The sequence below is a fragment of the Fundulus heteroclitus genome, chromosome 7 (assembly GCF_011125445.2).
Source record: "Fundulus heteroclitus isolate FHET01 chromosome 7, MU-UCD_Fhet_4.1, whole genome shotgun sequence".
Lineage (NCBI taxonomy): Eukaryota > Metazoa > Chordata > Actinopteri > Cyprinodontiformes > Fundulidae > Fundulus > Fundulus heteroclitus.
The window spans coordinates 13,461,780-13,475,049 of NC_046367.1; the positions used below are offsets into that span (position 1 = coordinate 13,461,780).

Genomic DNA, 13,270 nt, shown 5'->3' on the forward strand with positions numbered 1-13,270 from the left:
AAGAAGAAGTTGGCATTCCAGGTGAATAAATTAAAAAAAAAGTTTATCAAAGTAAAGTTTATTAAAGTAAATAAAAAAAATATTAAAGTTTTGATTAAAGTGAAGAGGATAAAGGACAGGACGCCCGCTGACAGGGGGGGACAAACGGGTCAATTGTCCCGGGCCCAGGACGGAGAGGGGGCCCAAAACTATTTTCAGAAAATATTTGTGTGAAAATTATTTAATATTAGAGTAACTAAATCAGGGGTTAAAGTTCTCCGTCGCTGCGACGGATTTCCGTCATTTGGAAAATGAGCGCAAATTGTTCCGTCTAGCATTTTTTTTCAAGTTTTTAAACTGAAACTGCTTTCAACCAGTGAAACCTGGCAGAGCCAGGACATTAGCCAATCAGAAAGAGAGTAGGGTGGGTCTTTGCAAAGCGGACCTCTGCCAGTCTGAGTTTTATCGGGGTTCAATCATTTTAACTTTTGGAAGAACATCTCAAACTGACCACAGATGGTATGAATGAAAGTAGCCGTGGTCAAAGGTTTTCTTTTGATTTATGAAGCAGCAGGTCAGAAAGTTCAGCGGATTGAACAGCTGACAACTTCCCTTGGTAAGTGTGTCTGTCGCTGCTCCTGCAGTTAATGAGTTATTTCTACCTGTGGCCACGTCACCTGTCAGCGTTTATTCCCTCGCTTCCAGTAACTTGGCTGATAAACGCGGGCGACCAACCAGGAATCTCCCCACGATTCACTATTAGGTTTTTTTTTAAACTCAAAGAGTAACGCGCTATTTTAAATACCAAGTTAATGGTTACAGTCTGGGAGATTACTGTAAAAACTCTGAGCCTCCTGATAACTCTTTCCACGTGTATCTGGACATTTGCAATCCTCTTTGTGTCATGTTAACGAAGGAAGACTCTGAATGGGCGCAATCATGGAGGCAATAATCAGTTAAATAGTTTTTATTGAAAAGTTGTCGTCTGAGCAGAGATGATGTCGGCTGGCTGGGTTTTCCGGGTTCTGCTGAGAAAGGTGAGGTGAGAGGTGAGCAACTGGAAGGTGCTGGTTTGAATGATGGGAATAATGAAGAGCACAGGAACTCACTGAGGTGGTGGCTTGGTTTAGGCTTGGGAGGGTGATGTCTAGCGGGCCTGGTGGAAGGTGTAGGTCCAGTAGGTGTTCTCCAGGTGTGATGTCAAAGGGTGGACAGGCAGGCGAGCTCAGGCAGGAGGGCTTACGCAGAGTATGGGTCCAAGGCTTCACGGATTCCAGGAGGCTGGCTAGGAACGTCTCAGAGGAGTCTTCAGAATTATGTGGGTTCTGTGGAGTGGTCTTGGGCTTGGAAACCAGAGTTCTAGGAGGAAGGAAACAAAGAGCGAGGTTAGGTTCAGGTATCACGAGGAATCTAGGCTTAGGAAGATGATCGGTCTGTATCACGCATGAGCGTTAACAAACTGACGCCCTCCTCCTGGTTTCAGCTCCTTATGAAGGGTGGTAATCAGCTCAGATGTAAAGCACCTGCTCGTCCAGCCCTGCTGAGGAGAGACAGGGGAAAAAGCAGACTTGCACCCAGACCTAGGAGTATGACACTTTGTGGCAGTTACATCCTCATTAGACAACTGTCCTCCTTTTATGAGTGAATGCTGGTAGAACAAGGTTAAATCGCCTCTCAAACAACAGATCTCCGATGGTAAAGCCTCTGTCTGCCGTCACTTCATCACCAAAATGAAGATACTCCAGGAAGCCAGCGTTTTCCCAGCCACATGCATTCTTCTTCTTTTCTCCTAGGTGTGATCCATCAGTGCCTGTAGTGTCAGCATCTTTATTCATAGGTGACTCTGACTATGGAGCGGTTTGGTCAGCCTCTGCATCACAGTGGCTGTCATCTGTCAAACACAAGACCGCATAACACAATCAGTTTAGCAAACAGCATAAAACATATCAAGACTACTTAAAACTACGTTAACACCAAGCTAATAGAGCACCACCTGCATTATTAATCATACTCATTCAAATATTCATATCACACACATTCCTTCCAGTTTCTAGTACAAACACCCTGTCCTAGTACCTGGTATGCCATTTGTAAGGTTACACATTCAAACTCTAACAGCAATATTTTGGGTTCTTTAAGGTCATAAGAGGAAAAAAATGGGTTTTCATTTTTAAAGTAAGATTTTCACCATGTTATAGATTTGTAAATGTCATAGTTTCAAACTAAATATTTAATTACAAAGCTAAATGTTTAGTTTGTAAACTATATATTAAGATACAAACCAAGCATTTAGTTTTCAAATTAAATATTTAACTCCAAATTAAACGTTTAGTTTACAAACTAAACATTTACTTTGGAGCTTAATATTAAACTTATTTAAATATTTAACTTGGAACTGTGACTTATTTATAGATTTATAATTAACCAACATATGAAAAATGAACCCTGCCTTTTATCTCTTATGACAGGCTAAATATATTTTACTGTAAATCTTTTATTGTATAACTTTATAAAAGTTATTATGACAGCCTCTAACTGGACAAACAATCCTGGGCTACCTCGAAGTCATAATAACAAGTAATTTGGTACGAAGTAGCTACATGAGTCGCTTTTCAGCTAGTTGCCAGTGACAGGAAGTGACTCACCAGAAGTCTCGAACAAAAAACCATAGACATTATATAAGATTATATATATTATATTATGTCTATGCAAAAAAAGTCAACTCACTCTCTCCGTATTTCCATTGAAAATAAGGTGGATTGATTTTTTATTTTTTTTTATTTTACTAACCAATTAACATTGACATGAAAAGACTCTCAGAGAGGACGGCAAAATGTACATGAATAGATGAAGATTAATTACAGTTGAAAAGTATTACAAATAGCAGGGGATTTATGTCAAGACAGTTATTTAAATCAAACATAGAAGGAGCCATAGAAATATGAACAAAGAAAGATGAACGCAATTAGAATAGCAGATGTTGGGAGAAGTCAAAATAAATATTTTTGGCATGTCTGTCCTTTTCAGCTTTTTAAGAGATGAAAAAAAGGTTTTAAAGTCATTGATAAACCAATGAAAGGAGGATTTAGCAATTCTCCATTTAGGACATAGGTAAAACAGATGTTCAAGAGTTTTACTGTTATCATTACAAAAGGAACTTTGATCCACCTTAAAACCAAATCTTTTTTAAAAAAAAAATCTGCCACAGGATAAATTTTGTTTGTGACTTTAAAGTGTGTTTCTTTGACTTTAGGTAGAATAGGCCATTTAACAAATTTTGAGAATGCTTTATCAACTGTATCTGAACTAACAGGAATATCTCCCTTCCAAATAAATCTATCATAATCATGAAATTTTCTGGCTTTAAAAAAATACTAATGAATTTATTATTGCGTTTTTTTTTATCAAACAGACTGCATTGTGTAATCAATAAAGTGGACAGTAATGGTGGGGAAATATTATATAACATTTTTGATCAAGTGAATTAAAGGCAATGGAATGGATTTACACAGTTTGTTATATTCTCTTAGAGAGCAATTTAAATATACTGTATATATTATTAAATCGGAATAATTTCAAATATTGCTGTTATCATCCTTTAAATCAGTAACATAGATTATGTCTTTGTTGAACCATTCCTTTTTGAAGATAGATTTATGATTAAGTGTTATTACTCTATTGTTCCATAGGGTTGAGTTATGGTGAGAAAAGCTGTGGGTGAATATCATTTTCCAATAATGCAAAATCTGCTTGTGGAAGTTGGACAGCTTAATTGGAATCCTGTTTACCTCAAAATCACATTTTAGAATAAAGTCTAAACCTCCTAATTTATTAAACAAGGATCTTGGAATGTGATACCACATAGAATTTCAGTGCAACATAAAATATTTTATCCAGTTAATTCTGAAGGTGCCAACCATTGATTCAACGTCTGGAGCTTTAATACCACCTTTATGATAATCTTTCACCAACTGAGACTTTTTGATGTAATGCATTTTATTCCTCCATAGAAACTGAAAGATAATTGTGTTTGCTTTATTATTGTGTTTGGCATGGATAAATCAGTTTGGCGAGACCTTCAGTTTTGGATAGAGCAGTTCTGCCAAATATAGTAAGGTCTCTGGTTAACCAGTGACTAAGGGATTTTTTCATATCCAAAATACGATTAGAAATATTTGTATCTTCTCTTCTAATTAAGTTTTTTTTATATTGCCAGCCCTAGGTATTTTACTTCAATTAAAACTTTAATTGAGGCAATGGAGGGTTCAGGACTTGTATGAATAGGGAGTAGTTTGCATATTTTATTATTAAGGGATAACCCAGACAGTGGAAAGATGGAAATAGTATTGAGGGCTTTATCTATCATTGATTTATCTTTTAAAAGGATGCAAGTATCATCTGGAAATTGGCTTATTCTCAATTCTCTATTCAAAATTGTGATACCTTGTATGTCATTGGAGTTTTTAATTAATAAAGCTAGCAGGTGTGTCGCTAATATGAAAAGCTTTGGGGAAATGGGACAACCCTGTCTGATTCCGCATGATATCTCAAATCCAGGAGTTATTCCCGGGTTTAGAGAGACCATGCCACTCATGTCATTGTAGAGCATTTTAACTATGTCACAGAATTTGCTTCCAAAACCCAGAAACTGTAAAGTTTCTAGCAAAAAGGGGTGTTCAAGTGTGTCAAAGGCTTTGAAAAGGTCTAAGAACAATATGTAGCTGTCTGTAGGAATAAAGTCTCTGTAATCCAACAGGTCAGTAATCAATCTAGTATGGTTATGTATAACTCTACCTCTCGGGACGTTGTGCGTCGGTGGGCGGAATACTTCGAAGACCTCCTTAATCTCACCAACACGTCTTCCATTGCAGAAGCAGAGCCTGGGGACTCCGGGTCGGGTTCTCCCATCTCTGGTGCTGAGGTTGCCGAGGTTGTTAAAAAGCTCCTCGGGATGAGATTCGCCCTGAGTACCTTAAGGCTCTGGATGTTGTGGGGCTGTGTCTGCAGCATTGCGTGGACATCGGGGGCAGTTCCCCTGGATTGGCAGGCTGGGGTATTGGTCCCCTATTTAAAAAGGGGGACCGGAGGGTGTGTTCCAACTACAGAGGAATCACTCTCTTAAGCCTCCCTGGTAAGGTCTTTTCAGGGGTTCTGGAAAGGAGGGTCCGTAGGATAGTCGAATCTCGGATTCAGGAAGAACAGTGTGGTTTTCGTCCTGGCCATGGAACACTGGACCAGCTCTACACCCTCAGCAGGATCCTGGAGGGGGCATGGGAGTTTGCCCAACCAGTCTACATGTGCTTTGTGGATCTGGAGAAGGCATTCGACCGTGTCCCCCAAGGGATCCTGTGGGGGGTACTCTGGGAGTATGGAGTACCGGGCCCTTTAATAAGGGCTGTCAGGTCTCTGTACGATCGGTGTCAGAGTCTGGTCTGCATTGCTGGCAGTAAGTCGGACTCGTTTCCGGTGAGAGTTGGACTCCGCCAAGGTTGACCTTTGTCACCGATTCTGTTCATAACTTTTATGGACAGAATTTCTAGGTGCAGCCAAGGTGTTGAGGGGATCCGTTTTGGTGGCCTTAGGATTGCGTCTCTGCTATTTGCGGATGACGTGGTCCTATTGGCTTCATCAGGGCGTGATCTACAGCTCTCACTAGAGTGGTTCGCAGCTGAGTGTGAAGCGGCCGGGATGAAGATCAGTGCCTCCAAATCTGAGACAGTGTTGCCAACTCAGCGACTTTGTCGCTATATTTAGCGACTTTTCAGACCCCTCCAGCGACTCTTTTTCGAAAAAGCGACTAGCGACAAATCTGGCGACTTTTCCGGTGTCACTGGCGGCTTTTGGAGACTCTTACGTGAAAGCACATATCGTTCCTACTCTTGTCCTCCAGCGGCAGCTGCTGCCGTGGGGCGCCTCCCCTGTCCCAACCCCGTTCTCCCGCTCCCGCAGGAGTCCCTCTCAGCGCTGCAGTCAGAGCCACAGCATGTTTACCCTCAGCGTCCAGACTGCAAATGAAGCGCGCATGCGCCGGGATTGACGGCCGAAATGATCACGCGGTGCCGCTCCGCCCCTGCTTTAATTTAAGGCGGGAGCGAGCGGGATGTAAATGTAAAATCTTATTTGGTCTGAAATAAATAACTGAATTTGAAATGTTTTATCTTAAATAAATAACGGCATTTGATTCACACAGCCACAGTCAGTCACCGAGTCACTGTGTCTGTTGTGTTTTCCTCTGATAAACGTCGATCTGTGAGAATCATTATGTCTCAGTCTAAACTGTACACTCAAAAATATAGAAAAGAGTGGTAATCAAACCCTGAATTCAAAGGCTGGTTGAAGCCGTTTATTGGAGATGATACACGGGCTTACTGCTTGTACTGTAAGAATGACTTCTACGCCAAACTTAGCGACATAAAAAAACACATGGCAACTCAAAAACATACTCAAAAGGCAAAGCCTTTCAGTTCAACACAAACCAAGCTGCCATTCATGATTAAACAAGCAGACTCTGCAAAGAAGGCTGAGGCCACCATGGCATTAGCTATTGCTGAGCACTGCTCCATGCTGGCATGTGATCATATTGGAGAAGCATGTAGAGCAGCATTCTCAGACTCCACTGCTGCTACCCACTTCAAAATGCACAGGACAAAGTGTACGGAGATGATAAATGGTGTTTTAGCACCTTATTTTCTAAAAAAATTAGTTACAGATGTGGGTGACCAGCGTTTTAGCCTCCTCCTCGATGAGTCCACGGATATTAGTGTTTCCAAGTATCTGGGGGTTGTCATGAGGTACTTTAGTGTCACCAAGCAGACAATGGTGTCAATGTTTCTGGGACTGGTTGAGTTGGAGGGAGGAGATGCCAGATCTATAGCCTGTGCTGTTGTGGCTTTTCTCGAGAAGTGTGGTCTCATAAAAGAGAAACTGCTGAGGATAGGAACCGACAATGCCTCTGTTATGACAGGGATTAACAATGGAGTCCATAAAGTGCTGAAGGAGGAGTATGGCCTCAAAGATTTGGTCCTCATTCGCTGTGTGTGCCACTCTCTGCAGCTTGCTGTAAGTCATGTGTAACCCAGGTTAAAATCCCTTGGTCGTTTTTCCCAGTACCTGAACACACCACAAGACACACCCCTGTAGTCTAACCAATCATGAAGTTCAGGCACATTTTATAAGCTGAGGTGAGTTTCCCCAATCAGTAGTGAGGGGGAAGCCACCGGAGCAGCTGCACTTGGTATGTCTCTATACACAATACCTTTTTATTCACTGATTTTTCCATCTTAAATGCTTGTTGATTCTAGTATGAGACTGTATTTGTAGTGTCTACTGCCGTGGGGTTAGAAACCATCCGGTTCCACGGTGTGTTGAATATCTGCGGGAATTGGTGAGTCTGTTGTTGTTCACTAGATAGCATGGCTATCTATTGTGCTGAAATGCTTTGTTTGCTCAATGCTAATAGCATTAGCATTTTCAATATAATTCTATAGGGCTGTGATGGCTGGTAGCATTAGCAATGCTAGTAGCATTTGTGTTCCATTTGCTCCTATTGAGTTTTATTTAATGAAAATGCAAACTTAATGTTTTGTTAAGTATTTAAGTTGTTGTTTATACATTGAATGACAAGAATATCAATTGTATTGAATGGAATGTTTTAGATATTCCTAATGTGTACACAGAATATAGACTATAATACTAGCCAGTAGATAAATTAAGAGAATAGTGGTTAATCCATGGGTCCTGGTTATTTAATACAGGCCAGGTGAGCCCAGCTGTGGGTCAATTGATGGCGAGCTACTACCTGGAACAGAACCTGCCCCTATACATCCTCATCCTGTGGGTCTGGTAGGAGGCTGCTGCAGCTTTGCTCAACCCCTCCATTTTCCTTTACACATCTGTCCAATTACTAAGACTTGGATAATGGACTGATTGCATCTCTCAAATCATTCTCTCTATTTAGATGCAATGTTTTGAGTACTCCTGATTATGTTTTATTTTGTTAAATTCTGTGAACTACGGAGTCTATGGAACTGAATTATCTGACGTGCACTGTGAAAACTAACTTGTCTGCAGATTGTAAATATTTTGGATATTGGTTGTTTGTTGTTTTTTTTTGTTTCACATAATATATGGTACCAACACCAAATATAAGCATCTGCCTTTGTGTCATTATTTACTCTTTCAACACCTCCTTAAACCGAACCATTTATCTTCTGATACCCCACGTATATGTTACACATGCTTCTAATGACACCATCCCCCGTAGCATAGAGTACTTAATACGAGAGACCTATAATTGGTTTTCAGTGTCTCCAAAGCGCAGGGAGGCCTACAAAGCCATTTATGAGACCATCAACTGTGGGGAGAAACCTTTACAGATCACCAAGGTGTATGCCACACGTTGGCTCTCTATTGAACCGGCGGTTTCACGCATTTTGAACCAGTGGGAGGAGCTCAGACTGCATTTTGAAGTCACCAAGTCCAGTGAGCACTGCTACATGGCTGAGGTTTTATACTCCATGTAAAATGATCCTCAAAACAGGTTGTATCTCACATTTCTGAAATCAGTGCTGGGTGAGGTACAGCTGGCCATCAAGGCTTTTGAGGGAGAGCATGTAGATCCTCTTAAGCTACTGGACAGCTTGGTTAGCCTGATCAAGTCTGTGAGCATCAGGGTGCTGAATCCACTGGCAAAAGTTGATGTACTCAAAGGGCCAATAGATGGTTATATTAGTCCCAAACCATACCTTGGTTATCTTTTTGAGTCAAAGGCAGCTGAGTTCCACCTTGCGCCTGAAGATGAAAATAATGTTCGAAAGCGGTGTGTAGCCTTCACCATCTCCCTCACTAATGAGCTGAGGATGAGACTTCCAGACAACATCGAGGCATTGCAGTACATGTCAGTTTTCAGTGTGGAGGTAACTCTAAACCACAATAAAAGCGTTGGAGAAATAGAAAATGTAACCAAGCTCCTTGGCTACTCATCTATTGACATCGACAAAATTGTCCAGCAATGGCGTGTCATCCATCTCAGTAAATGGAACGAGACAAAAAACACACTTGGATTCTGGAGTGAAGTTTGGACTGCTGGTATGAACCCGTTTCAAGAACTTGCCATGGCTGCTGTGTTTGCATTGTCCTTGCCACACTCAAATGCTGATGTTGAGAGGGTGTTTAGTCAAATGAGTGTGGTAAAAAACAAACTTAGAAATCGGATGTCTTTGCAGACACTTAATTCCATCCTGTACATCCGATATGGACTGAAGCTGTCTGGTGAGGCTTGTTATGAGCACCAGCTGCCTGAGCATGTTTTGCAGCTATTTGGCACATCAGCTGCTTACTCATTTAAGTCAGCTCCCTCAGTTGCTGAGCCTGCCATAGAGAGCCTTGACCAACAGGACGATGACCCACTCTTTCTGTGAGTTGGCAAGCACTGCCTGTGTGTGGAGGGAAGTCTTATTAGTTTTTAAAAAAAGTACCATTATTTGCTCATTGATTCTTTGTTGTCTTTTTTGTTTCATTTAGATTGCTAATGTTAATGTTATGGTTCCAAATGTTCATGTTTTACCATGATTTGCAGGCTCCTTAGTGGACCACAAGGGAAAAAAACCCCAAAAAGTTATAAAAAAAAGTAAAAAAAAAAAAGAAAAGAAAAAAATTGTAACTCCGCCATAGTGTCTCTGTTTCACTTTGCCGGTCCCAAGCCCGGGTAAAGGAGGAGGGTTAGTATAGTAATAAAATACATATTAATTTTAATAAATGAATAAATAAATAAACAAACATTAATGGACAGAAAAAAGTAGCTCTATATATCCTGAGAGTTTTCACTCACTTTTTGTCTTTCTCTAACAACGTTATGTCTCCCACAGCACCAAAACCATGCACATCACGTCACGTGGCAGATTATGCAAATTAGGCGATGACGACTTCTAGCGACTTTTAGCAGAGCCAATAGCTACTTTCCTTACTGAGGAGTTGGCAACACTGATCTGAGACCATGGTCTTGAACCGGAAAAGGGTAGAGTGCCTTCTCCGAGTTGGAGAGGATGTGCTGCCCCTAGTGGAGGAGTTCAAGTATCTTGGGGTCTTGTTCATGAATGAGGGGAAGATGGAGCGGGAGATCGACAGGCGGATTGGTGCGGCGTCTGTTGTGAAGCGGGCGCTGTACCGATCGTTGTGGTGAAGAGAGAGCTGAGCCAAAAGGCGAAGCTCTCGATTTACCGGTCGATCTACGTTCCTTACCCTCATCTAAGGTCATGAACTTTGGGTCGTGACCAAAAGAACGAGATCCCGGATACAAGCAGCCGAAATGAGTTTTCTCCGTAGTGTGTCTGGCCTCTCCCTTAGAGATAGGGTGAGGAGCTCAGTCCATGGACCGCGGAAAGCATTTCAAATTGGTCGGGCCCATCAGTCCGGCGCGCATGCGCGAAAAACCCGGATGAAAGTGAACTACCCATTTATTTAACTTTTTTTATGACGTTCCAGCACACACGCCCCGGATTTATTTCCACTTACAATCATTATATTACAGCTAACACAATATTTACAGAATAAAAATACTTTAAAAAGAAAAGTCAAACTCACCCCTGCTCTAAATATTCCCGAAAATGTGTCTCCGTCTGTCATTATGCTGGATGAAGTCCTATCCTCCAAGCATCCACTATGGTCAAAAGATCCCTGTGTGTTGGCGCACATCAAGCTATTTAGTCTTTTCTGGGTCATTGTTGATCTCAGATAAGTCTTGATACGACGGAGGGACGAGAAACACCTCTCAGCACTTGCAGTGGACACAGCCTTAAAGCTAGCTAAGCTAACGAAGCAAACAAAGTAGCGGTCATTTTGTTTACATCACATGACACAATCAGCCAATAGGGTAGTTCACGCGTGACGTCAGCGCTACGTCCAGGTCCGGCGTGTAGACACAAACAGTACTGTTCTCGTCTACTACATGACAAAACGGGTGATTTAGAGCGTACTTTTAGTTAGTTTATTTTTGGAATCTAAGCAATGCCTACGACTTGTTGTGCTCCCGGTTGCACACAGAGGCATTCCAAATCGTTGGATGTACGTTTCTGTCGTTTACCGAAGGAGGAAGGACGAAGAAAGAAATGGATATTTTCAATGAAAAGAGCGCAGGGAGACACTCTGACTGGGGGAGCCAACATACTACGACAGAATTTGCAGTCTACACTTCATCTCCGGTAAATACAACTTAATTCTGCTCTAGTCATTGTTCTACTTAAATAGCGGCGGAGGGGAGGTGGCGATCGCTACACGGGCCGCAGAAGCGGCTGCTACAGCAGCAGCAGCCGCTTCTGCGGCTGTCTGGAGCAGTTTCTCTGTTTGCGTCCGCCATTGTGTTCGCCTTTTGCCTACCGGTCGCGCATACGCGAAAAACCCGGATGAAAACAATAGCAGTGAACTACCCTATACATTTTTAGATGGGATGATTTATCGCTTTCTCATTGGAGAATGATGCTGCTGCCATAGACTATTGTGCATTTGAAAAAATAGCTATTGAATAATTTAATTTTATTTATATATATTATTTTACATGTTTGATCATCAAAAGTAGGTAGGGCCGCGGCCCTACCGGCCCTACCGGCCCTACCGGTTCCGCGGTCCTTGGCTCAGTCATCCGGGGAGGACTCAGAGTAGAGCCGCTGTTCCTCCATGTCGAGAGGAGCCAGTTGAGGTGGCTCGGGCATCTGGTTAGGATGCCTCCCTGGTGAGGTGTTCCGGGCACGTCCCACCGGGAGGAGACCCAGGGGAAGGCCCAGGACACGCTGGAGGGACTATGTCTACCGGCTGGCCTGGGAACGCCTTGGGATTCCCAAGGAGGAGCTGGCCCAAGTGGCTGGGGAGAGGGACGTCTGGGCCTCCCTACTGAAGCTGCTACCCCCGCGACCTGACAAGCAGAAGAAAACGGACGGATGGCAATTGCTAAATCTAGCTCTTCAATTTTGAGGTTGTCATAATTCCCATCAATTATATTCCTACATTTCCCAATTTTTTTCAAAAAAATATTTGACAATGGTCTACTGAAAATTTGGTTGAATACAGTTTTTTTTATATAAAAGTTTATTTCCTCGTTAACTTCATCCTGGTTATCAATACTTTTCTTATCAATACGTAACTTATTAATTTTCTTTTCTGTTTGTCTTTGTTTTTCTAAACCAAAGAAATAGAAAGTGTTTTTTTCACCTTCTTCAAGCCAGCGAGCTTTAGAGCGTATAAATGGTCCTTTTGCTATCTCTAAATACAGATTGTCCAATTGGTTTTGAAGGCTATTTAATTCAGCTTGTTCATCTAAAGATAAGTCCGTTTTACATAGTCTGTTCATATCCTTTATAATGTCCTGTTTTTCTTTCTTTTTTATTTTAGAGATATGTTTGCTCCTTAGAATGGTAATATCTTTAATTTTAAATTTAAACCACTCCCATTTATTTAAATGAGACATTTTTAATTGCTTAATTCCCTGTAGGACGTTTTTAGTTTGGTTACAGAACTCCTCATTGTCTAAAAGGCTGTTATTGAACTTCCATAAAGAGGGGGAAATCATCTTCATCTGTCAAATTGAAAGGAAATTTAAATGCCACAGAGATCTATTAAAGGTGATGCCAATATTTCACATTTATGGACTGCATTTATCAGGTTGGTAGAAATGAACCAAAAGTCTAACCTTGAGCATTGGCCATTATTGGCTGAATTATACCATGTGTATTGTTTGGTATTAGGCTGTTTCATTCTCCAGTAGACTCTGCAGGAACCTACGCCAGGATCCTGTTTGTGGATTTCAGCTCTGCCTTCAATACAATCATCCCAGCTCTGCTTCAGGAGAAGCTCTCCCAGCTGAATGTGCCCGACTTCACCTGCAGATGGATCACAGACTTTCTGTCTGACAGGAAGCGGCATGTGAAGCTGGGAAAACATGTCTCTGACTCACAGCTCATCAGCACTGGTTCCCCCCAGGGCTGTGTTCTTTCTCCTCTGCTCTTCTCCCTGTACACCAACAGCTGCACCTCCAGTCATCAGTCTGTCAAGCTCCTGAAGTTCGCAGACGACACTACTCTCATCGGACTTATCTCTGATGGTGACGAGTCCGCCTACAGGTGGGAGGCTGACCATCTGGTGACCTGGTGCAGGGAGAAGAACCTGGAGCTCAATGCTGTAAAAACAGTGGAGATGGTTGTGGACTTCAGGAAGAACTCAGCCCCAGCAACCCCCATCACCCTCTGTGACTCCACCATTGAGACTGTGGGGTCTTTCCGCTTCCTGGGAACTATCATCTCCC

The 13,270-nt window shown here is 42.0% G+C and overlaps 1 long non-coding RNA gene across 1 annotated transcript; it reads left to right on the plus strand.

Moving 5' to 3' along the window:
- The first annotated feature begins 7,092 nt into the window (after nt 1-7,092).
- LOC110369590 lies at nt 7,093-8,126 on the plus strand. The gene is made up of 3 exons (XR_002429204.2): nt 7,093-7,213; nt 7,300-7,363; nt 7,734-8,126. It is a non-coding gene; the product is annotated as an uncharacterized LOC110369590 (long non-coding RNA).
- Nucleotides 8,127-13,270: the final 5,144 nt, after the last annotated feature.